Here is a 25,411-nt window from a genome sequence, read left to right as displayed (position 1 = left end):
AGTTATATGTAAACAATCTCTTTATTGGATGCAATAATTGCTAATGTTTCATTATGAATAAGACTTCAGCAGTCTTGATGTCAAATGTGAACAAGATTCTTCATTTTTATTTGACAAAATTATTTATTATTATTATTATTACAAATCTTCACCTCCTCCCATTTCCTTCTTCCCCCCAAGGGTTCCCTGCCCTGTGGGAAGTCCAAGGTCCTCCCCCCTCCATCCAGGTCTAGGAAGGTGAGGACCCAAACAGACTAGGTTCCGGCAAAGCCAGTACATGGAGTAGGATCAAAACCCAGTGTCATTGTCCTTGAGTTCTTATTTAATACAATGTAAATATTTGGTACTAATGAATATTACTCTCTTAAGAATTTGGCTTTAGTGAAGAAATACTCTTTCTCGCTAAAGATTGGACATGTTGTAATTTGGGCATTTTTGATTTTTGTGTTATTTTATGTATAATAATCTGTCAGTTGGTGAAGTTCTTAAACCACTATCTTTACAATGACTAAGGTAGCTTGGTTTGTGTCTTTTTGCCATTGGTTTGCATGTATCAAATACTACCCTTTTAGAACCATTTAGTCCCTTCTCACTTCCGTGATATCATTTCATTAGCATATGTTTTCCATGCAACATTTTCAGCCTTTGTTAATTAAGTAAAATATTATGCATGTATCTGTGTCACTTAAATGTTCCTTTGAGATAAGTCTATGTTGGACAGGAAACTTTTTCACTATCATCTATTTTCTTCATTATATTATTTTTATGCATAATTAAACTTTTATAAAACACCTACTCTAAACTAAACATGCTTTATTGTCACTTATAAATATTATCTGATAGTGAATAGAAAAAAAAGATAAAAAAATTCCACATTTGCACCATCTTTTTCAATTTATCATGAGATCTCCTGTGTGCTGTGTCATTTGTCTCTTCAATTTCCCTCACCATCTAGTGTGGATTTTTTATCTTAGAGTTCCCCCATCAATATCATTTTTAGACACACTTGATAAAAGCAAATTGTCTTAAGCTTCATCTATCTAAAAAAGTCATTATCTTATCTCCATTTTAGAGAATGATTTTCTTGATACAGACGTTGTTACTGACTGTCTTTCTCTGTGGACATTCTATTCCAGTACATTCTGCACTCTCTTTACTCTTTCTAGAGAGAAGCTAATATTTGATCTTGGTGAAGTTCCATTAGCTTTCCCTCTTGTGGTTTTCGAAGTTTCTTAGCAGTCACTGGTTTCACTAAAATGGGTCAGTAAATAATTTTTTAAAAATATATCCTATTTATGTTCTGAGTGTTTAGTATTTCTTAAAAATATTTTGACAGAAGTTTTTTCAATCAGGAGTTGGATTTGCTCTTAATCCCATTTATTTTTTTAGGCTTCTATTTCTATTAAATTCTGGATCTCTTACTCTGTGGATTTTTATTCTCTTTGTGAAATGCTCTAAGACCCCCATGGCTCTGTTAGTTTTAATGATACTATTAGGTGGTTATGTGTTCTTTTTGTCGTAGTTAATATTTTAGTTTTGCAACTAAGTACTTTAGACAGTGATTCTGAATTCGAACATTCCTCCAAGTTACTACAGGATAATATTATCTATTCGTTATTGTCTTAAATTTATTTTTGAACAGTGTTAATAACAATGTGCCCCCTTCGAGAACTCTGTTCCATATGGGTTTTTCTTTTTCTTTTCTTTAGGCTTCCAAGTGTCGTCTCTATGTCAGTATTGAGTAGTGGGCAAGTACTGACTAACCAAGACGTCTTTAAACACACCAATGCAATCAGTTTCCACGCATGGTGAATATATGATCAAAATTCAGTGTGTTCAGGCTGTTTATTTTTCTGCTTGGTTTGTACTCTTGTCAAGTAAATGATGGAATTGATTGTCTATAGTTCACATCACCAATATATTGAGAAAAAACTTATTTGTTGTGGTACATTTATTATTTGATTTTTTTTTATTAAGTGGCACATCAATATTTGAAAGTTTCTTTTTGTAACAATATTTCTTTCTCTGCCTGATTGTCTTCTGCTTGTGATTTTGTATAATATTAATCGATATACCTTATGAAAACACAAATTTCATTGTGACATTTTCATTTTGTTTATTTCATTTTCACTGTGCTGTTAAAATGTTTTGACAAAAATCAGCTTGGGTGAGAAAGGGTTTTTGCACTCTCAATTTCAGGCTATATTCTGGGAAACCATGGTGACAAGGACTTCAAGTGTCACCTCACATCCACAGCCAGGAACAGAGAAAACAAGATGCATGCCTATGTAAGCTACTGCGTTCTTCTACAGTCTAGGGTCTACACCCACCTTCTCTCAGGCAAGGTCTTCTCTTATCACTTAGGGCAGTGAAGGCAATCTCACACAAACATTCCGGCAGGTCAAATGGTATATGCAATCTCACCCCGAGACTCTCTTTTCAGCCGCTTCTTCCCTGAAGTTGACACTCCTAGATAGCCATCACTTTGCTCATATTTACCCACATTATCCTCTCATCTCTTTCCCCCTCCATTTATTGATTTTTCTTGGTCAAGTAATTTCATTTCTGTTTTCATGTCATTGTCATTTGTGAATATGTTAGTGTCTAAAATCTACTCCCTCACATGACAGACAGCATAATATTCTCCATGTTCCTTCAATTTCTTGTGAATGTCATGATTTAACTATGGCTAAATGAAGCCCCATTCTGCATATATGGCACAATTTCTTCTTTATTTATCTCTTAGTGGACTTGGCGGATTTTATTAGCTTGCTTGTATGAACAGTGGCATAAGAAACATGGAAACTCAGCTCTGCAGTCTGCTGACCAGGATCTCTTCTGGTGGATCACTGTTTTGAATGTGTCCTGTACAAACCTTGCACAAAGTCCTGACGAATATCACAAAGCTGTCTTCTGAAATTTCCACTCTCTCTTGCATCTGTGTTCTAAGATAATATTTCCTTTTTTAGACTGAGTTTTTTAAAAGCTAAAAACATGGACATCACTGTAACTTTCCATAAGTACATTGGTAATATTTTTCTTTTTATTTTCCTGTGTTGCTATATAGATCCATCTGTACTTACCTAAATAAATAGGCCAAGGCGATCTCTATAATCTTATCTTCAATTTAAGGAGACTAAAATTTTATTTAGAAAATATTCATTTAGAAGAACTATTCAGAAAGTGTTAAGGTTTAGTTTTATGCATTTGTATGTTTCTTTCTCTCTCTCTCTCTCTCTCTCTCTCTCTCTCTCTCTCTCTGTGTGTGTGTGTGTGTGTGTGTGTGTGTGTGTGTGTGTGTGTATGCCACTTGTGTGTATTCTTGGAGGCCAGAAATGGGTATGAGACCCACTGATGCTAATTTTGCAAATGGTTGAAAGCACCCAGACATGGACTTTGAAAAGGAAACCCAGGTCCTCCGCAAGAGGAGCCAGTGTTCTTAACCATGAGTCATCTCTCCAGCCCCAGAAAACCCACTTCTTTTTCAGCTAAAAGCTGAAATGTAAATTAGTATTCTTTCTTGCCAATATTTTTGTCAATTTCATATGAATATTTCTAATTTCTTTAGTGTCATTTCACATTTCCCCCTTCGAATTAATATTTTAAACAGAACTTAGAAATCTCATATGAAGCACATTTGAACACTACCATATCCCCGGATGGCCACTATTTCTTTAAGATTTGATGTGCACTATCCAAAGGCTATTTTTCTGACTGCTGATTGAAGGGAAATCTTCTGGACCTGGTACTGCTATTGTCAATGCAGTGACAGTTCAGTAAACACATTGTGACTGAGCCGGACAAACTCTATTCAACTCTGTTCACCTGTCTCTTCCTTTCTCTTCACTTTACGTTTCATTTTAAATGTCTTCATTTCTCCTGTTGACCCTTCACAGACTGTGTGAGGTTATTTTGTTGTTGCTTAAAAAAAAAAAAAAAAAAAAAAAAAAAAAAAAAAAAACTTGCTTTGAGGCCGTGCAGGAGAAGTAGGATCTGAATTAACTGTGAAACTAACTTTTATCAACTTGCATTCACTCTGTTACATTTGGAAGATACTGGGATGCTAATACTAGTTAGGATAATCAGAGAAACAGGAGAGATGTTTGAGCAATGCCAATATTCACAGATAAGTAAACTGAAAATATACTTAAGGACAGAGGAGTTGGTTCAAAGGATAAAGAGATTGTCCCACAAGCATATCTCGATTTTAGACTCATGTAAAAGCAAACTAGGTGTTGCTTTTGAGTACTACCCCAGCACACCAGAGGTAGACATAAGAATCAGCTGGGAAAGCTGATTAGCTAGACTAGGAAAAATCTTTTAATTGTAAAACCATACCCCTGCCTAAATAGTGATGGAGAAAAACAGCTAGAACAAATTTCCCATCTCTACATGGACATGTGTATACACACACACACACACACACACACGTACCCAAACACATAAAATGAACACACATCCACACAAGCACACCACATAATATGTATGTCTTGACACCTATTGCACTCATGACATAAAATTTATAAGTTCATACTCTGCAATTTTTGAGTTTGTATCTTGATTAGTTTAGCATATTTGTCTATGCTTTTATAATATTCATTCTTAGTCTTTGCAGCAAACTTCTTGACCAGCAAGAAAGAACAACCACCACACGAGGATTCTTCTCAGATCACGCTTTAATGGAGTGCCCTTGGTTGAGGGAGAGCAGGAAGCAAGAGGGGCAGGAAAAGAGGGGCAGGAAGCGAGGGGCAGAAAACGAGGGGCAGGAAACGAGGGGGCCCATGAGCACTAAGGCAGCTGCTTATATAGGGAATTGGCACACGGGTCGCCCTGTGATTGGCTGCCACCATCAGCTGACACCAGACTGCATCGGGATAGGCCCAAGGACCCTTATCCATCTCGCATGCGGGAAGCAGGGGACACGCAGCTCCCAAGGGCTTAGCCAAATATGAAGTTGTTTATTTCCAACAAGACAGGATGTTGGCGCCATCTTGTAATGGCGATCCTGTCCGGCTCCCTACAAGTCTTATGCTCCTTCTTTTGATAAAAACACAGAATTGTTGATTACTTCCCTAATTCTGCCATAAACCTCTATGTTATCTATAATAAAGTACCTTTTTGTGTTGGTATATATTAGTTAAACAAAATTTTTTCTTGTCAATGAAGTTAAACTTTTTAAACTATATTTTTCTTTTTCAATACATTATGTATGTGGGCTGGGGGAAAGGGGAGGGGGGAGAGAGAGGAGAAGAGGAGGGTTGGGTAGAGCTTGGGGAAATGGGATGGTTGAGATGGAGGAAGCACAGATATGGGAGCAGGGAAGGAGATATCTTAATTAAAGCCATTTTGGGGTTGGCAAGAGGCTTGGCTCTAGAGGGGTTCCCAGGACTCCTTGAGGATGACCTCAACTAGCACTCTGGGCAGTGGAGGAGAGGGTGCCTGAACTGGCCTTGTCCCATAGTCAGACTGATGAATATCTTTAATTTCACCATAAAACCTTCGTCCAGCAACGCATGGAGATAGAAACAGAGACCTACATTGGAGCACTGGACTGAGCTCCCAAGGTCCAGTTGAAGAACAGAAGAAGGGAGGATATGAGTAAGGAAGTCAGCACCACGAGGGGTTGGCCACCCACTGAGACGGTGTGCCTGTTCTAATGGGAGTTCACCAAATCCAGCTGGACTGGGACTGAACGAGCGAGGATCAAACTGGACCCTCTAAATGTGGCTGACTATTGGGGCAGACTGAGAAGCTAAAGATAATGGCACTGGGATTTGTCTCTACTGGCTTTTGGGGATCCTATCTATTTGGATCCATACCTTCCTAAGCCTGAATGTAGGGGAAAGGGCCTTGAACTTCCCACAGGGAAGGGTACCTTCCCCTCTCTTGTGACTGGAATGGGAGGGGTGTGTGTGTGTGGGGGGGGAAAGCGGTAGGGAAGTGGGAGGAGGGGAGGAAGTGGAAATTTTGATTGGTATTTTTTATAATGTAATAAAAAAATTTAAAAATTCTACTGATTTATATAAATCCATAGATCGTTTTAGGATAGATCACATGAAATGTGTGTGTGTATATATACATATATATTTCTTGAGTATTTATTCTGGCAACTAAACTCTAATGTTGGTAGAATTCCAAGGAGAAGGGGGAAGTTGATGGAGGCAGGTAGAGGAGAAATGTGCAAACAACTAAATTTAGAGCTAGAGAAACAAGGAAGGATGTATTTTCTTTATACAGAGAAAGAATTTTTCCAATAAAGGATGTCTTAAACTCTGCATGTAAATGAGATTTACTATTCACCCCCAGGTTTAGGTCTATAATTGTACATGAATATCATATAAGCGTGGGGCTTTGCAAATATTCAAAACCAATACTATATAAAGACATGAATAAATCTATGACAAATCTTACTTGGTATAATTTGATAATATTTCTCTATTATTTGTTGTAGGACAAAATTTGATCTTTTTTAATTTACAATAAACAGCAATTTAGAAAATTCCAAAGAATAAGATATAACTATCTGTATTGGGAATATATAATAAAATTTTCTGTGTTCACCTCTCAATAAGATTGAACCTTTTTACTCATCTTGTGTAATAAGTTAAGGACTGTAAATATACTCATTAATAAGAAAAGGTTTTTTATCTTGAATTAAAAACTTTAAGTAGAGTTCCACTTTAAAATGCAATATATATAAATAGCCTTTAAAAATGTAAGAGGTTTTAGGCATCGTCTTAAATAATTGTGTACTTCTATTTTTTCTTTTGTTTCTCAATTAAATAAATTAAATGACATTAAAAATAACATCCCTAAAAACAGAAAATTGTAATTAGAGAAATTTTTGGTTAATATAATCCAACATTCAATGTAAACCCTTTTGTGTTTTGTAGCGTCTTGTATTATTCTGTTTCTTTTGAGGCCCAAATAAGAAATTGAAAATTGAGCAAAGTAATGGAAAAAAAAATTAAGCAAGTCATGAAGTCTGTGGCAAAAAGACCATTTAAAATGCACTTACCACTGTCCCACAAATGAGCCTAACACTATGGAAGAAAGTCTGTAAGGAATAAATACTTATTTCTTCTGTATTCTTTTGACAACAGAACTTAGTAATGTTGCTCATGACAATTGCCTCTGTGTGTGAGATTTACCAGCTCTGTTGATAGAACATAGGTCTCAATAGCTACTGTGGTCACTGCTCTTATTAAACCAACTTTGAAAGGGAAATAGGTCATACAAATACAAGTATTATACAGGTCAAATTGTGAGTAGAAGTGTGAAAGAGTCATATTAATTACAATAGAGACATGCAGTCATTAAAGAATTTATAAACACATAAATATCCCCTATGAAAGTAATAGCTATAAAACTAAAATATTTTTGTAATTGGGTTAATAAATAATAAAAACACCTCAATTTCCCTGCCAATAATTAGCATTATTTCATAGCTGACATCTCTAAGCAACTTTGTCCTATAGGTTAAAGATGTAAAATTATGAAAAATTGTAATTGTCAGATTTCTTACAAACTACTATAGTCAATGAAACATAGTTTTATTCTTGTGTATACATGAATTATCATGACTATTTTATGACAAATAGCAATGTCATAAATATCACTGGATTGGTAAGGTTATACTATTTTTAATAATGTTAACATGAAGCTGCATAAGTTCTCCTTTGTAATCTATGGTTTTTTAATGGCTTCGTGTTAACATGCCACACCCAATTTCAAATAGTGTGTTAAGGGGCAGATATAAATGCATACTCATTGGAGCATTTTCTATGTCAGCTCTAAAATTAACCTATTTTAACATGAAAACAGATTGAGAGAACCTACCAGTAAAGTTCACAACCCCATGGTTTCTCTTAGAGGAATATGGCTGGTTATCATGTACTGCTCCACTCCAGAGGAAATTGACTTAAACAGTGAAATTAAGTGCTTAAAGAAGGAAAAGTATTGAATAATTACAAGTTTAATTAGTAAAATATGTAAATATAGGTCTTTCATATTCTAAAACTGTCAGCTCTCAACTAACTTAATTTCTTGATTGGGCTTAGAAATTAATTAGGCTGTAGTTTTCCGTAGCAAGCTTCATTTGCACACTGAATAGCATTATGATGTATCTGGTGAAAAATATTATTTATGAGAGGAATAATATTTCCACAAGGATATATAAATGATGGATGTGTTGATATCTATGGTAGTGAAGAAATAACTTTATACTTTTAAGTATAATTTTCTGGGATACCCTGCATCTAAGAGTAGAACTATTAATTAAAATGTCATGCTCAGAAGAAAAACTATATCTTTCTACTCGTGTGCTTCCTTCAAATTTCCTTTAACATTATTTTCTGTAATTATGCAATAATAGAAAATGAATGTCAAATAACTAAAATATAAATATGAGATATTCTCCAAAATTTTGAGGTGCAATGCTTTACTAATTGAAAATTATTTTAAAATTGAAGATGAGTAAAAAGTACATAGATATAAAAAGGAAATAGATAACTTTTGTGTGTATTCATATTTACTAACATACATGTACCACACTTACACATGTACAGGTGTGTATATAAATGTGTGTGTGCATGTGCATATACTTGTGAGTATAGAACCTATATAGTATATATAGCAATGTAACCTATATATAGTATATATAGCATACATTCACATGTATATATGCATATGTATACACATGTACCACATTTGTAAACATGTGTGTATATATACTCATATGTGTGTTATATGTAAATATGTCATCTACTCACATGGATGGATGTGTGTTTAACATGCATATATACATGCATATGTGGCACATGTATGCATGTTTAACATGTATATAAACATACATATATGCATGTACCACATGTGTATGCACATATATGTGTGTATGTGTATACACATGCACATATTCACATGAGTAGAGAATATATACAGACTATATATTATATCTATTATATAGTATATGATTATATTATATCAATATATATGCATATATACATGCAACACACCTGCACACTTGCAGTTACAAACACACACACACACACATATACATGTACACTCATACATACATACACACGATGCGATGTGGCCTGTATTTGTATATATTTGGTAGTTATACATCAAGTGCATACAGAGCTCATCACTCACTTTATATCATGTTATCTTTAGCTTTCTATTTATTTGCCCCACCTGTTTTTTATCTTGATGTACAGATGTGGATCCACATCTGAACCCTTTTCCTTTTTTTTTCCATTTTTTTTATTGAGAAAAGGAGAAAAAAAAACAAGTTTCCACCTCCTCCCAGCCTCCCATTTCCCTCCCCCTCCTCCCACCCTTATCCCCCTCCTTCCACCCTTCTCCCCCTCCCCCCACTCCTCTCCCCCTCCCTCTCCAGTCTAAAGAGCAGTCAGGGTTCCCTGCCCTGCGGTAAGTCCTAGGTCCTCCCCTCTCCGTCCATTCCTAGGAAGGTGAACATCCAAACTGGCTAAGCTCCCACAAAGCCAGCACATTACGTAGGTTCAAAACCCGGTGCCATTGTCCTTGGCTTCTCATCAGCCCTCATTGTTCGCCATGCTCAGAGAGTCCAGTTTTATCCCATGCTTTTTCAGTCACAGTCCAGCAGGCCTTGGTGAGCTCCCAGTAGAACAGCTCCACTGTCTCAGTGGGTGGGTGCACCCCTCGTGGTCCCGACTTCTTTGCTCATGTTCTCCCTCCTTCTGCTCCTCATTGGGACCTTGGGAGCTCAGTCCAGTGCTCCAGTGTGGGTCTCTGTCTCAATCTCCATCCATCACCAGATGAAGGTTCTATGATGATATGCAAGATATTCGTCAGTATTGCTATAGGATAGGGTCATTTCAGGTTCCTCTTCTCAGCTGCCCAAGGAACTAACTGGGGACCTCGGCTTGGGTCTTATGCGTCACATAGTGATTGTTCATCAGAAACTCTTGGACAACATGTAGAACTATAGTTTCTTCATAGGGATTTCAGCTTACCTGGTCCATAGTGAGAACAAATAAAACCATAGATATTAAACATAAAATATGTAAGAGAGAATTAAAGTTCCAGAGAAGAATGAAGATCTAATATCCCTTGACTCAGGAAAGACTGCAACAATGACATAACTGACTTTTCTGTCCTGTAAAACCCAGACTCAGATTTGGAGAAACATATAATTTAGAAAGGCCAAACAATACAGAAAAATAAATCATCATGCATATCTTTTCTCTCTAGTTAAGTAACATAGATTGTGCATCCTAGAAAACTTGCTCTTTTAGACAATACTATTCCAGTATATCCAAACAATAGTGAACAATTAAAGTAAATGAGAAATGAAAGTGTAGTCACATCTATCTGGTGTAAAAAGAAGGGAATTCTCAAAAAAGATGATTGGTGGTATCGTTTTGGGATGCTTTTCTTAGTTTTCTTTTCTTTTCTTTTCCAGAAGAGAAGTTGCAATGAGGTAAGTAGAATGAGAAGGCTGTCCTAAGGAAGATGACACTGAGGTCGTCATGAAGTGATGCATGAGATTTAGAAAAGTACTCTTACTTAGAAGATGAATCAAGTTGGTATTACCAACAAGAACAACTGTTCCCCTTCTACTAATGGCTAAACAAGACTTTAGCAATGCATATTATAAGTCTACAGTATGAAGAAGTGGCAATGTTTGTAGGGAAATATCTCTGTCTCTATTTTCTTCTTATTAAAGATTAAGAAAGTTGTTGTTTAGATGAATTCGGAAAGAATTTTTGTTGATTTTTATTGAGCTCTATATTTTTCTCTGTTCCCTTCTCTGCCTCTCTCCTCCCCTTCAACCCTCTGAAAGATTTCCCCAATATTTTCTTTGGCAGAACAGAACAGCCCTAGACAAAGGGTGAGAGCTACGTCTCCATTGGTACAGATGGTCCTAATTAGCTAAATTATGTCTTTAACTAGGCAAATGAACTAGAGGGAACTTGAAAATTTTGTATTGAAGCTTTAAGTGTAATTTCATAATGTTGACAACAGGCTGTATTGCAGTAGTTTTCTGCCTTGAACATTCTTTTTCATTAAATCAACTGTCATCTCTTATCAAGTCTGTAAATTGGTCAACATGCCCTGAAATAGCAATCTGAATAATCACCATAAAAGGAGGAACCTCTCTGTAACCCCATCATTAATTCTATTATAGTTTTTTGTAACTTTGTCTTTGTCTATACTCATTGGTACTTTTATATCACAGGGAGATTTTATTTCTATTTGGCAGGTTCAAGTAGATACATAGTCTTCTTTAAATAAAGTCTCACTGCAATGGGTCATATATCCTGACATAGTCATGTTGTATTATTATTTTATTTGGTCATGAATTCCTGACTTTTCCTTCTTGTAAAGTCACCTTACTCTGCTAGTGTAAGTGCATAATTCCAAATATACAATGTGTTAATAACATAATATTTGTCTTAGTTAAGCCTGCTCTATTTTGTCCATAGGAACACCAAAACATCGTTATTTGTTGTTTGTTTTTGTTTGTCTTGAGGTAGGGTCTCTCTACATAGTTCTGCCTGTCCTCAATATCTCTATGGAGATCAGGCTGGCCTTGAACTCACAGAGGTCTGCTTGCCTCAGCCTCCAAAGTGTTGGGATTAAAGGGCAAAAAGCCAGCTCATTTTCCATAATAATATGTTATTTCTAGCGAATCCTTATTCTTTGTTGCTTCCTACTAAGGGAAAAGACAGAAGAAAAGTAGATTTCATTAACTTCAGCTCTTTCCTCCCAAGTAGCATTAGTTCAGCAATTTCTTCCCCTCATTCCCTGAGATTATCAAGGCCTTCACTAATGTAGAATCTTTAAATCATTTCCTTCCATAGGCACTTTCCCTTGTCCTGTGCCAGAGTAGTTCTCCAGCTTTCAATATGGCAGCCATTAATCTCATGTGATTTACGAGCACCAAAATGAAACTAGTGATGTCAGAGAACTAAATTTTTGTAATTGCATTTAATTTTGAATTTTAAATTTATTCCTGATTAGCAATAGTGTCTGGAGAGAAATTAGAAGAAATATTAAAATCAGAATCCCTGTTTTACATCTTAGAACTCACTCATAAGTGCATACTAGTCATAAACAAAGGGTGACGAGCCTATAGCTCAGGATCCTAGAGAAACCAAGTAATAAGGTGAACCCAAAGAAAAACATATATAGACACACCTGGAAATTGTAATCAGACAAAAATTTGGGTGGCAGGGGGTAGAGGTGTGGGAGAAAGGAGGTGGAGGAGAACTTGGGGGAATGGGATGGTTGAGATGGATGAAGAACAGATATGAGAGCAAGGGAAGAGATATCTTGATTGAGAGAGCCATGGTGGAGTTAGCAAGAAACCTGGTGCTAGAAAATGCCCAAGAACCCACAGGGATGAACTCAGCTGAGACTCTAAGCAATAGAGGAGAGGGTGTCTGAAATGACCTTACCCTGTAGTCAGACTGATGATTATCTTAAATATCACCATAGAACCTTTGTCCAACAACAGATGGGGAAAAGAGGCAATGACCCACATCAGAGCACTGGACTAAACTCCCAAGATCTAGTTGAAGAGTGAAGGGAGAGAGTATGAGCAAGGAATTCAAGACCATGAAGGGCTCATCCACTGAGACAGTTTGTTTGAGCTAATGAATGGGAGCTCACCAACTCCATCTGTATTAGAGGTGAACGAGCATGGAAACAACCAAGCCCCTCTGAAGTGGGTTGACAGCTAGGGGCAGACTGAGGGGCCACTGATAGTGACACTGGGATGTGTCTCTACTTGCATATACCGGCTTCATGGGATCCTATTTCTTTTGGATGTTAACTTTGCTCAACCTAGTTGTAGTAGGGAGGGCCTTGGACTTTCCACAGGGCATGGCACTCCCTTAGGGTTGGAGGGGTGGAGGGAGAGTCTGTGGAGGGAGAGGGAGCAGACTGGGAGGAGGGGAGAGAGTGGGAATTTGGATTGGTATTTTTTCTAAGTAATAAAAAAGGGAAGAAATAAATAAAATCACGAAAAAAAAGGAAATCTCTCTATAGTTTTTCCTTGTCCTACCTGTTCCTGTTATCTCCAATATGGCTGAGTTTGGCAGTATTTATTTATTTGTTTATTGATTGGGAAATTAACTTTTATATTTTGTTGCTAATGTCAATGATGCTGTTTTTATATTTTAAGTAAGAGGGCTGGGGGAGATAACCTAGTCTGCCATACCCAGAAGTAAGAATTTGTTTTGCTAGTCCTCTTTGTATATTTCATTTAAAATTGAAACCACCTTCTATAAGATCATGGTCTAGAAGTGTAGTAATATGAAAAGCATTCTGAGTGCCGGTGAGAATAGTACAAGCAACACAAGAATCTGGTGACCTCAGTTTCTTCAAAACATGGAATTGTCCTTGGAATGTATTTTTGTGTTCCCCCAAGATACAGCAAATAAATCTATAGACCAAAGCTGTGCTTATGGTTCCCAGCTGCTCAGACCCAAGTAATCACACAGAAACTATATTAATTACAACACTGTTTGGCTGATGACTCAGGTCTATTTCTAGCTAGCTTTTACATCATAAATTAACCCATTTCTTGTTCTGGTGTCTTTCTCTTTCAACAGTTACAAGACATCTGCCTGACTCTACCTTCTTTCTCATTTTCTTCAGTTTAATTTTTCTGCCTATCTATCTCTATTATGCCTTGTCATAGGTCAAGGGAGCTTCTTTATTGACCAATGGTAATAAAACATATTCACAGCATACAGAGGGAAATTCCACATGAAAAAAAATCAAGTTTACTTTTTGATTCCTCATTATGGTTTGTGGTTGGTAATTATTCACTTAAATGTTTAAACTATGCTTTAGATGCTTCTCTGGAAAAAAAAAACATACTTTTCCCACTTGTGTGTTCCTGTGATTGTAAAGCTAGAACTCATGAGAACTTTACTCATGTGACCACTTTTTCTAATCCTCCAATTATTGTCTGATGCTATGAATAAAATGGGATATTTCTTAACTTTAATCCATCTCACATTTTGTCTCCATTTTTCCAGTCTTAGGTTTTAAATAAAGCCTTATAAAATATCACATAGACTCATTATATTTGGTAGATATATTGATATGGATACCAGATGAGGTGTTTTCCTTAATAACTAGGAAGGGAGGTATTTGTATCTTATTATTTGGAAATTTTGCTTAAAAATGTTCTCAATTTCTCTCTTGAAACCAATTTATAGTTCATATCAGTCCTATTTCAACTGCTTACTTTTTGATATAATTGTGTTACTGCCTTCACATATATTTGTATGTGTATATGTGTTTGTGTGCGCATATATACACTGAGTATTTATAATTGGCCATTTTTTCAAAGTAATATTTGGAATTATATTTTTATTTTGGTTTAGCAGTACACACCAATATTTTTCCATGTATTTCATGTTAAGGATTTTATTGTCTGTTAAAGAATATTCTTTTAAGGTTTGTTAAATTTGCTTATTTTCTGGAACCTTTGCTTAACGATGTAAAGATGTGTTGCTTTTGTTTATGTTGCATTTGTTTAACTCTTTGAAGCAAAAATTATTTGTCAGTCTAAAACATTTGATGGTCTAATAAAGAGCTGAATGACATCAGTGGCCAGCCATGTAGTTACACAGCAAGTAGTGGAGTAAGTAGTAAAGAAAGGTATAAAGAATACAGAAAGATAACAACCCAGAGTCAAATGGTAGACAGATAATTTAAAATAAGAAAAACTGGGTAGAAATATGGTAAGACTGGGCATGTATAAGAAAGAAAAAGACTCCATGTGTGATTTATTTAGAACTTGGGTGGCAGGACCCCCCAGAAGCCAAAAGAATAAAGAATAAAAAGAGTAAAAACAAACAAAGAACAAACTATCAATGATAGTGTTTGCATCTAAGTTTTGAAAATTCTATACTTTGGTGGAAATAACCTTGATACCCTCCTGTGGACTAGTTTTCAAGGTATATCAGAAGACTTCACACAATCTTCCAAAGGAGAGAGGTCACCAACACTCCTATCTATCTATGATGTCTGTGAACAACATAAATGACCAGCGTGCCAAGAGAACCCTACCAGTACAATAGTGGTATATAATATAACAGGGAGCAAGGAAAGAAATATCTTCATTGTGAGAGCCATTATGAGGGTGTTAGCAAGAAACCTGACACTAGAGTAATTCCCAGGAATCCATAAGGATGATTGCAGCTAAGACCCTGAACAATAGTGGAGAGGGTACCTGAACTGGCCTTACCACATATTCAGATTGATGACTATCTTAAATGTCATCATAGAACTTTCATTCAACAACTGATGGAAGCAGCTGCAGAGATTCTTAGTGGAGCACTGGGCTGAGCTCCCAAAGTCCAGTTGAAGAGTAGGAGGAGTAAGAATATGAGCAAAGGGGTCAACCCACTGAAACAGCTTACCTGAGCTAATGGGAGCTCACCAACTCTAGCCTGACAGTGAGGGAAACAACTTAGGATCAACATAGGCCCTCTGAATATGGGTGGCTGCTATGTGGCCGGTGCAGACTGTAGTGCCACTGGCAGTCAGACCAGAATTTATTCTTACTGCCCATTATGCTTTTTTGGAACCCATTTTCCTTGGAGGGCTACCTTGCTCAGCCTGAATATAGTGAAGAGAGCCTTGGTCCTGCCTGAAACAATTTCTAGACTTTTTTGACTTCCCATAGGAAACCTTGCCCTCTCTGAGGAGTGGAATGTGGCCTGGGATGGGGCTTCTGCAGAGGGAGCGGGAGGAGGGAGGGAGTGGGAACTGGATTTGGCATGTAAAATGAAAAAGGATAGTTTTTTAAAAAAACATAAATTTAAAAAATGGCAACCAATCAATTAACAAAGTCCTGAAGTCATGTCCCATCAATACTCTCATACCATATGTTCGTAGAGCAATGAGAATAAGAGAGATGAATCATTGTAAGTGCCAGAGGACCAGAAACATTACCTTAAGAGTGTTCCTTCTTTAGTGTCAGGTGATTTGAGGTTTCTTCCTAATTGCCGAAAGGCTATTCCACCTATTTTTTTAAAACAATCACCAGAGTATTTACAATTTGTATACAATGTGAAGGGGAATGCACCAGAAGAAGGCGAAGGCAAATCAAATAATCCCACACAACTCCGAAGAGAGTGTATTAAGGGGTGCTTTATTAAAGGGGAACTCACAGGTAACAGCAGGGAATAGGAACAGAATCCAGCATCCAGGTGTGGCCCGAGGGGAGAGCAAGACAGACAAAGAGAGAAAGTGAGAGAGAGAGAAAAAGAGAGAGAGAGAGAGAGGGAGAGAGAGAGAGAGAGAGAGAGCGCACAAGTGAGCCTATACTCTGTTTGGTATCCAAGGCCATACCCAACTGGTCCAGCCTCTCAAAGGCCATTGACTGAAACAGCTTCCCCATCAATAATGTATTTTTTTTTGCTTGATATAGTTATTACAATGTGTGAATTCAAATTATTTTTTCATTTTATATACTATTGCTTATAATTTTCAAGGCCATGGACTATTGAATGCACATATATTAGTCATTATAAACCTATTAAGTTTTGACATTGTGAAGTATGAGTTAAAATAATTTTAAATTATTTTGTACAAGGTCAACTTAAACTACCAAATTTATAGTGAATATATATTGCCTCTATGTCTCACATCTAATACAATAAATAAAAGGTTTTAAACACATTACCCCATTCTATGGGTGAAATGATTACAGTCCTCAAGCTTGTTGTAAATTTCATTTCATTTTATTTAAGATAGTTGAGCAATTTTATTAGCATTATAAGCAAAATATATGACCTTTCAAGTTTTTATATGTACTTGGATTGTGTAGGTACTTTGTCCATATAACATATAATTATGACTATAGAAGTATACTTTTGTTACATTTTTGAGTTATAATTGTACATATTTTTGACAGTTTATCATAGAACACAGTGTCTAAATAAAACTATTCAGAATGCATAAAATAGGCATTGCTTCAATTTCTGAAAAATTTAAAGTATTATTTACTGTTATTCTCTGTCTTTCAGTCACATACAAACACGTGTATGAGTCTGTCTGATGTCTGATGTGTGTGTGTGTGTGTGTGTGTGTGTGTGCGTGCAGATGTGTTAATCAGAGGACCATTTTCAGGAGTTGCTTTTTTTTTTAATTTTAAATCAGGTTTCAGGGTTCAAACTCAGATCTCCAACCATATGTAGAAACCCTCTTTTCATACTACTCTATCTCACAAGCTCTTATTTTAATATATAAAATGTAAATTAAAAATACATAAATTTTTTACTGTGTATTAGTCAAAAGCATGTTATGTGGCCAAGAAATAAGACATGGTCTAAATTTTACTACTCTCATTTTTCTAAAAGTTCCTTCTCCTTTACTCTAAATATTATTATATTATACATATTTTGGAGGAAATACCTTTTTGCACTATCCAGTTAGTAGAAATTATTTATATCATAAATCTGATACTAATCTTATTTATTTTATCCTAGGAACATACCTCTATCTTTCTGAAGATGTGTTCTTATTTGAAAACTAATAGCTTTCTGTTATTTGAAACCTTGGCTCAAATTTTATTTAAGATCTAAACAATATTTCTGTGTGTAGTTTTGTTTCTTTGCTGTCTTTAAAAAATATTTTCTATTATTTTTTGTCCATTTGTGGAACTGAGATGTATGTTCACATGAGTGACAGTGAACAAGGAGATCATAGGCATTGGACCCCACAGAGAGTCAGAGACAATTTTGACTTATGTGATGTGGGAGCTGGAAACTGAATTCAGGACCTCTGCATCAGTAATGTACACTTTTAGCTGATGATCCATTGCTCCATCTCTGCTTTGGTTCCCTTATAGTATCATAGATTCCAGACTGTTCTCTTAACTGCTGTTGATAGAGTACTGACTGAGCTTGAAATGCTTATTCTTCTGTCTCAATCTCTCCAGTGTTTGTTTGGGGTGTGTGTGTGTGTGTGTGTGTGTGTGTGTGTGTCTGTGTGTGTGTCTGTGTGTATGTATGTATGTATGTATGTGTTTATGCATATATAGAGATGGATATAGATATGAACATAGATATATAGGTATATAGATATATAGGTGTGTAAATACATAGATATTTAGATATTTGGATATATAGATATTTAGATATAGATATATAGATCTACCTGCCTGTTTCTCCCACATGCTGTCATTGCAAGCATGAGCAAAAAGCAATGACTGGTTTAACAACATGTTTCAATGCTGATTAAGCATATAAATATGCTTTTCCATGTTTTTAAAGTAACTAAACATACATATACATGTGTGCATATATTATTATGTTTCTGACAGACTACCCAAAGAATGAAAATGGAAAATAGCCCTAGACCAAAAAATCACTATTTTCTTATTGTGTAGCTCATTTTAGTTACAAAGTCCTTTTGAATCATTATTTTGTGAACTACATTAAGCTTTGGTGGTGGGGAGCAATAAATGATTTTCTATTTTTCTCTCATTACTGGATAGTTTCTTTTATAATTGTGATTATAACTGAAATTATCCATTAAAATTCCAAATGATATTAAGATTATCATATAGATTAAGCTAATTTAGGAGTTGTTTATTCTTTTTGGAATTTTGGAGATAGGGCTTCTCTGTACAAATGTCCTGGATGTCCTGAAATCTGCCTTGTAGACAAGACTGGCCCTGAGCTCACTGAGATCAACCTGCCTCTGCCTTCCAAGTGCTGGGATTAAAGATCTGTGTCACCACTGCCTGAAAAGATTATATATCATATAGGCAAACAAAGTATTCCTTTTTGATATAAATGTAAAGTTCATGGCACTGTGGTTAAATTTAAAGCTTCCTAAACTCACTCCACACAAAGCAAAGTGCTCTTCTATGCCAAAAAGCAAGTGATGATGAAAGTTACTTTTCTATCGCTGTGATAACATGTCATGTATCCAATGCGACTTATAGAAGAAATGGTTTACTTGGTTTTATGGTAGCAGAGCAACAAATGATAGCTGGTAAGGATGGCAGTACGCAGGCATGCCACCAGAAGCAGAAGCTGGGAGCTGACATCTCAAGCACTAAACAAGGAGCAGACAGCTCACTGGAAATGACTGAAGCCTTACAAACCTCAAGCCTGCCTCCAATGACACATTTCTTTCAGCTAGGTCACACCTCCGAATTCTACCCAAAGCACTCCTTATCCTGGAGAATAAGTTTTCAAACTTCAAGGCTCAGGGGGAAATCCTCATTTAAATAGCACAGATCTGTGTTTTATATATTTACTATATTTAATATGTACAAAATGTTTGAAAATTATTTATTGTCTTTCTGCTTTAGAACTGAACAAATTTCTGGACAGATTTCACTGTTGTTTGATTTGTAGTAGTAGCTAGCTAGGCTATTACATGTTTGGACAAATTTTGTATAAAACATTTGCAGAGAAGCATCTAAAAGTATAAATGTGAAAAAATCTTCCCAGTATGCATTTTCCTTTAACTTTGTTTCTTTTTAGAAGCTAATAGTTGCAAAGACATTCCGACACTATGCATACAAAACACACTTTGTTCCTTGGTTAAAATCTCTGTGATCTTAATTATCTATTTTTACTATTTCTAGTTAAATGAAAAAGTCACAGCAATATCAGCTGCAATAGAGGTCACTGAGTGCAGTCACCACAACTTCCTTTCCTTTAAATGTAATTTGAAATGTTCTGTCTTTGAATCAAGCATTAATTATTTCCAACAAAGGAAAGAAAGACTTAGTTTGAAGCAGCACATTTGCAAAGCATGAGTTTTTATGGCATCTACTAGAAATGTCATTCTAATACTTACTCTCTTCATCAGTTCTGGCAAGTAATAGAAAATAAAATTGAATGAAATTTTTGCTACATTTTTAGAAATTGTAATTTTTAGCATATTGTTCAACTCAATGTCATGGCTATTTTATAAGTACCATAACTCTTATTTTAAGATTGTAAATACAATGAGAAAACATGTGAATTCTGATATTTAATTATGAATTTATCATTAGACACTAATATATGCTTTATAGTGAAGGTTGTTTTATACCAAACATGGTGGACAAATTTTATACTATTTTATTTTGATAATTTTAGCCCTCATTTTCCATATGTCTGGAGTTGTCATTTGGCTCATTGTTCTATAACTCTTCTTATTTTGAAGAAATCAAATATATATATAGTAAAACTTTTACTATTTTGTTTATCTAATTTGATATGACTACTTTTTCATTTATTTATTATATAGGAAATAATAATTTCAACATTTCTTCTCAGTTTAAAATGATATATTTGTTTTTATTGCCTTTAATCCACACAATGAGGGCACATGATTTTTGTTCTCTATTAAATTCCACAAATTAAAATGTAATCATGAACACATACCATTTGGGATTTCAATAAAGAAATTAACCTTGATATTTAAACATCAAATGTCAAATTTAAATTATATAGCTGTTCCATTATTCAGATACAAATACTTTAAACCTATTATTTTTTTAGATTAGTTTTAGCATCCAGGTCAAAACCTAGGTAGATTACTAGGTGGATGACAATTGAGGTAATGCATCCTAAATTCTTTCCAGTTTTAAATAAATTGAAAAGCTATTTTTTATTGAAAGTTTGACATAAGTTTTGGCAAATAAACATAAATGATACCAAAATAATGTTACCACCAATATTATGCATGCAAACTCATATAAATATCAAACTATTCATTCCACCTTATGAATTCCATGCATATATGTGTGTGTGTGTATGTGTGTGTATGTATGTATACAAAATGTACATACATTAATAACCCCCTACTGAATAGTAAAGATTACTAAGCAATGGTTAAATGTATGCAATCTGAAGCCAACATTTCTGAGGAAAATACCTAAACCAACATGCATTTCTTTATCTATAAAACTGAAACACCCTATTGTTCCCTTCACTGGTTTTAGATTCATATCTAGAACATTATTCCTTATATTATAAAATATGTTTGAAAAATCTCCTATGGCTAAATATCAGAAGTTGTTAGCAAGTAAATGTCAGCTAATATTTATGTATCTGTTTTTTAAAGTCTAACACACTAAAATAGTGCCAAAATGTGAATTTATGGAATAAATTTATGCAAGTTTATGTTTTGGAGGGTGCACATACTACAAATGTACTGAAATTTACATTTCAAATGCTCACTAATTTATCACATCACATAACTTATATAAACTGAAATTTGTTCAGTTTTTCTCTTATGTTAACATCCCATATGCTATTCCTAGTATAAATGTCAATATTATTAATTAAGATATAAAGGTAATTTATATAAGGGGACCTTTTATGTTATTTTGGCTAGTGTAAAATGATATGGCTGCAAATGGTACATAATATAAGTTTGTATGAAATATACAGGTTTTCAAGGACTGTAGATAAAATCTACTGCCTTTCAGTGTCAACTGCAATTGAGTTCATTCAACTTGTTAATGCATCTTTGTAAATGTTGAAATTATTACAACTTAATTTTTAAAGACTAATTTTAATTTTAATTGTGTTTGTCCTTTCTAATGTGTCTGTCTGTGTGTCTGTGTTTGGGTGTGTACATCTGAGTAAGAATGTCTGGGGCGGCCAGAAGAGAGCATTGAATACCCTCAAGCTCTAGCTACACTCAGTTAGGAGCCATCTGATGTGAGCACTGAGGACCTGAACTCAGGCCCTTTATAAGAGCAATGTATTCCCTTACCCACTGAGCCATCTCTCTAGCTTCTTGAAACAAGCATTAGAAAAAAATTTTTCAAAAAAAGGTAGTCACTGGTCTGATCATCTTTGGACAACATTAAATGTAGAATATCTTTACATTGAGCTACATCATTAAATTTACACAACATTAAACATAAATATTAGTTTCATTTTGTAGTATTAGTGGAGACTCCTTAACTCTCTATAATGGGGTAGTCACGGGGCCGATTCAAAGAACAGAAGCACAGCATTTGTATATTAGTTTGTTATGGCTGATAGCAAAACACCACTAAGTAGCTTGTCAAGAACAGGAAGTTGTTTATCATCATTCCGGGCGAAGAACCACAATCAAGGTAAATTTGCTGTCTGAAAAATAATGTGGTCTCTCTCCCTTTAAAAAAGCGGCCACTTCCCTCTCCTCTCTCTCTTCACTTCCTGCTCCGCCAGGCGACTAGACTCCCTTCCTGGTTGCGCAGAGGGCTGACGGTGATCTGTAAGTTTTTTCCCCTTTAAATAAATACCACCCTATTAATCATAATTCCAAACTGGTGTGACATTGTTTATGACTTACACCTTCAGTTGGCACCCAACGTTTGGTGTTAGGACTTCTCCTTCCCCCGCTCGACTGCCGGCCACGAGTTCGGCTTGGCGCGAGTCTCCCTTCCTTAGCTGCCACGGCCAGAAGGCGGTCTTGTGGCCTGTGTCTTGTGCGTGGAGCCAGCAGCTTAATATAAATCATCACGCACTGGCTTTCATTGCTGCAGTTCTTTATATTTTCTCTTTAGACACCTCAGATTGACTTCCAGTCCCCACGCACCCTATCGTCTGCCTCCCCACATGGATTTAAACTCCACAGGCCTGCGTAGTCTCCGCCCGCGTGGTTTGCTCTTTTCTGAGTCATTTTTACATCTCCCTTGCAAGCACAGCTCTTAAGTGGCACGAACCAGAGCACGCGGTGACTGAAAGCTGCAACCCCTCAGGGTGACTCTGTCACGTGGAGGCATAAGCGGCTTCCAGGTTGCTCTTCTCTACCCCTAGATTCTGGGTTTCTGGTTCCGTCTCTGGAATTGATTTAATTACATTTACTTTGTTGAGCAATTTACATTTTCCAGTTTTTAACAAATACTAGGCAGACTCTGAAACAGGACCTGTTTTCATCGTGACTTGGCAACAGCACCACCTGCTGGATAATAGGTAATATGGCAGTTTTCGTTTCCAACGCAAATTTTACTGTTCTGGTTACCAATACAATGGGTTATATCATGCAAGGTTTATATGACTATGGGGATAACTTAATTTACTGGTTACTAAGTTTCAGTATTCTTTTGCATATTCTATTATTTAGGAAGAATATGGCACTCCTAAGAACCATACAATCTTTACTAGAAACTCATGTAGGTCAGGAGATTCAGGATTCAAATGAGACAATAATAAAGACAATAATAAAAAGACTTGAAATGATTGAAGAAATGATTGGAGCTGGTGAACAGAGTAATAAGGCACAAGGACAGGATACAATGCCAACACCAGCTATTAGAACTGGCTTACCCAAGGTTCTAGCGGCATACCCTATACTTAATTCTGACAAAGCGTCAACTTCTAAAGGCTCAAAGGGAGTCAGAGAAGCTAGATGGATGCCAATACCAATGAATGATCTAAAAGAAATTAAGCAAGCTATTGTTAATTTTGGCTTGCACTCTGAATATGTAAAGGAAATGATAAGGACTTGGGCTTCTAATGCTATAACTACCCCCCATGATTTCCATCAGTTAGTGTCTGCAGTTTTAGATAATGGACCCTCCTTGATGTTTGGAATTTATTTCAGAGAAGAATCCAAACATATGGAACAGCAAGGAAGAGCAAATGGTGTTGAGGTTTCCCAAGATCAAATTCTTGGTGCAGGAGAAGATGCTGATCCACAGGTCCAAGCTCTTTATGACGATGGAGTACTGTGTCTATGTCACCAAGCAGCTTTAAATGCTTGGAATAGGATACAAGATCCAGCAAAAAGGGTTGAATCATATACCAGAATTAGGCAGGGACAGAGAGAACCCTTTATTGACTTTTTGCAAAGATTAATTAAGGCTCTGGACATAGGTGTAACAGACACAGAAGCTAGACGAATACTTCTTGAATCTCTAGCTTTTGAGAATGCAAACATAGAATGCAAAAAGATAATTGGGCCTTTAAAGTCTAGATCAGCGCCTATGGATTAATGGATTCAGCATACGATGAATGTTGAGACATTTAGCTATAATGATGAATCTTGGGTAGGAGAAGCGATTTCCACAGCAATGAGGAGACATCAAACTGCCAGGTGTTCTAATTGTGGTAAATTAGGACATCTGAAAAGGGATTGTAGGCACAGAATTTCTAGGAATAATATCTCCTCTGGGAATGACAGAAATAGGAGACCTAGGCCTTCAGGTATATGTAGGAGATGCAGTAAAGGCCGACATTGGTCCAACAAATGCAGGTCAACAACAGACAAACAAGACAACCCGATACTGTTGGGAAACTCCTTGAGGGGCCTCTCGCAGGCCCCCAAGCCAACAATGGCCCAGTCATTCCAAGGCACAGTGGAGAACGTGCCTCACCAAGAAAATTAAAAGCTCCAATTTCTGCTGTAAAAAGTAATAGTGGTCTAAATGATGAATTACGTGTGGAGGATGAGTCAAAAAACCCAGGACAGAGTAAACGTATATTTTGGCAGACTTCTATTAACGATCAAAGACCAGAGCTAAGAGTCTGTATAAATGGCACTTTTATTGAAGGCTTATTAGACACAGGTGAGGATGTAAGTATCATTACCCCAGAATCTTGGCATCCAAATGGCCTCTTCAAGAGGTAGATGTTCAGTTCCTGGGAATTGGAACCCTATCTCGTGTAAAACAAAGCACAAGATGGGTTGAATGCATAGGGCCCGAAGGACAAATAGGAAGACTAAGGCCATATATAGCCAATATTGCCATAAATTTATGGGGCTGTGACCTGCTACAGCAATGGAATACCCAGATTAACATTCCTGTATTTCCAGGAACTCATAATTCTGGGAAGGATATGATGAGGTATTATGGAAGAATGTCACCAGCCATTCAAGCTGTACAAGAACATACAGCAAATACCAAACCTTTAGAGGTACCAACAGCCCTACCTTTAAAATGGCTAACTGAGAAGCCAATATGGATCAAACAGTGGCCTCTAGCTGAAGATAAACTACAGGCATTGGAACAGCTGGTGCAAGAGCAACTAGATTCTCACCATATTGAATAATCAACCAGCCCTTGGAATTCTCCTGTGTTTGTTGTAAAAAGGAAATCTGGTAAATGGAGAATGGTGACAGATCTAAGAGCTGTCAACAAAGTAATTCAACCTATGGGCCCACTACAATCTGGAATTCCTTTGCCTTCTCTGTTACCAAAAGAATGGCCTCTTATAGTTATTAATTTGAAAGATTGTTTTTTCACTATACTGTTACAAGAAAAGGATAGAGAAAAATTTGCCTTCACAGTGCCTACTTATACTAATTCTCAGCCTAATAGGAGATATCAATGGACTATCCTCCCACAGGGTATGCTCAATAGTCCTACATTGTGCCAATATTTTGTAAGTAAGCCATTGGAAATAATTCGTAAACAATTCCCCAAGTCCATAATTTATCATTACATGGATGA

General features: G+C 36.1%; 1 long non-coding RNA gene across 1 annotated transcript in view; it reads left to right on the top strand.

Annotated features, from left to right (window-relative positions):
• Positions 1 to 11,310, top strand: part of LOC121466642 — a 142,364-nt gene extending 131,054 nt beyond the window's left edge. Inside the window, exon 4 of the long non-coding RNA XR_005976785.1 lies at positions 10,448 to 11,310. This is a non-coding gene — a long non-coding RNA (uncharacterized LOC121466642). The remainder of the gene's footprint in view (positions 1 to 10,447) is intronic.
• Positions 11,311 to 25,411: the final 14,101 nt, after the last annotated feature.

Source organism: Microtus oregoni, unplaced genomic scaffold, assembly GCF_018167655.1.
Source record: "Microtus oregoni isolate MIOR12 unplaced genomic scaffold, Mior012 000033F_ref0000390, whole genome shotgun sequence".
Lineage (NCBI taxonomy): Eukaryota > Metazoa > Chordata > Mammalia > Rodentia > Cricetidae > Microtus > Microtus oregoni.
Note: the sequence above shows the minus strand (reverse complement) of the source record. Positions and strands in the feature narration are given on the sequence as shown.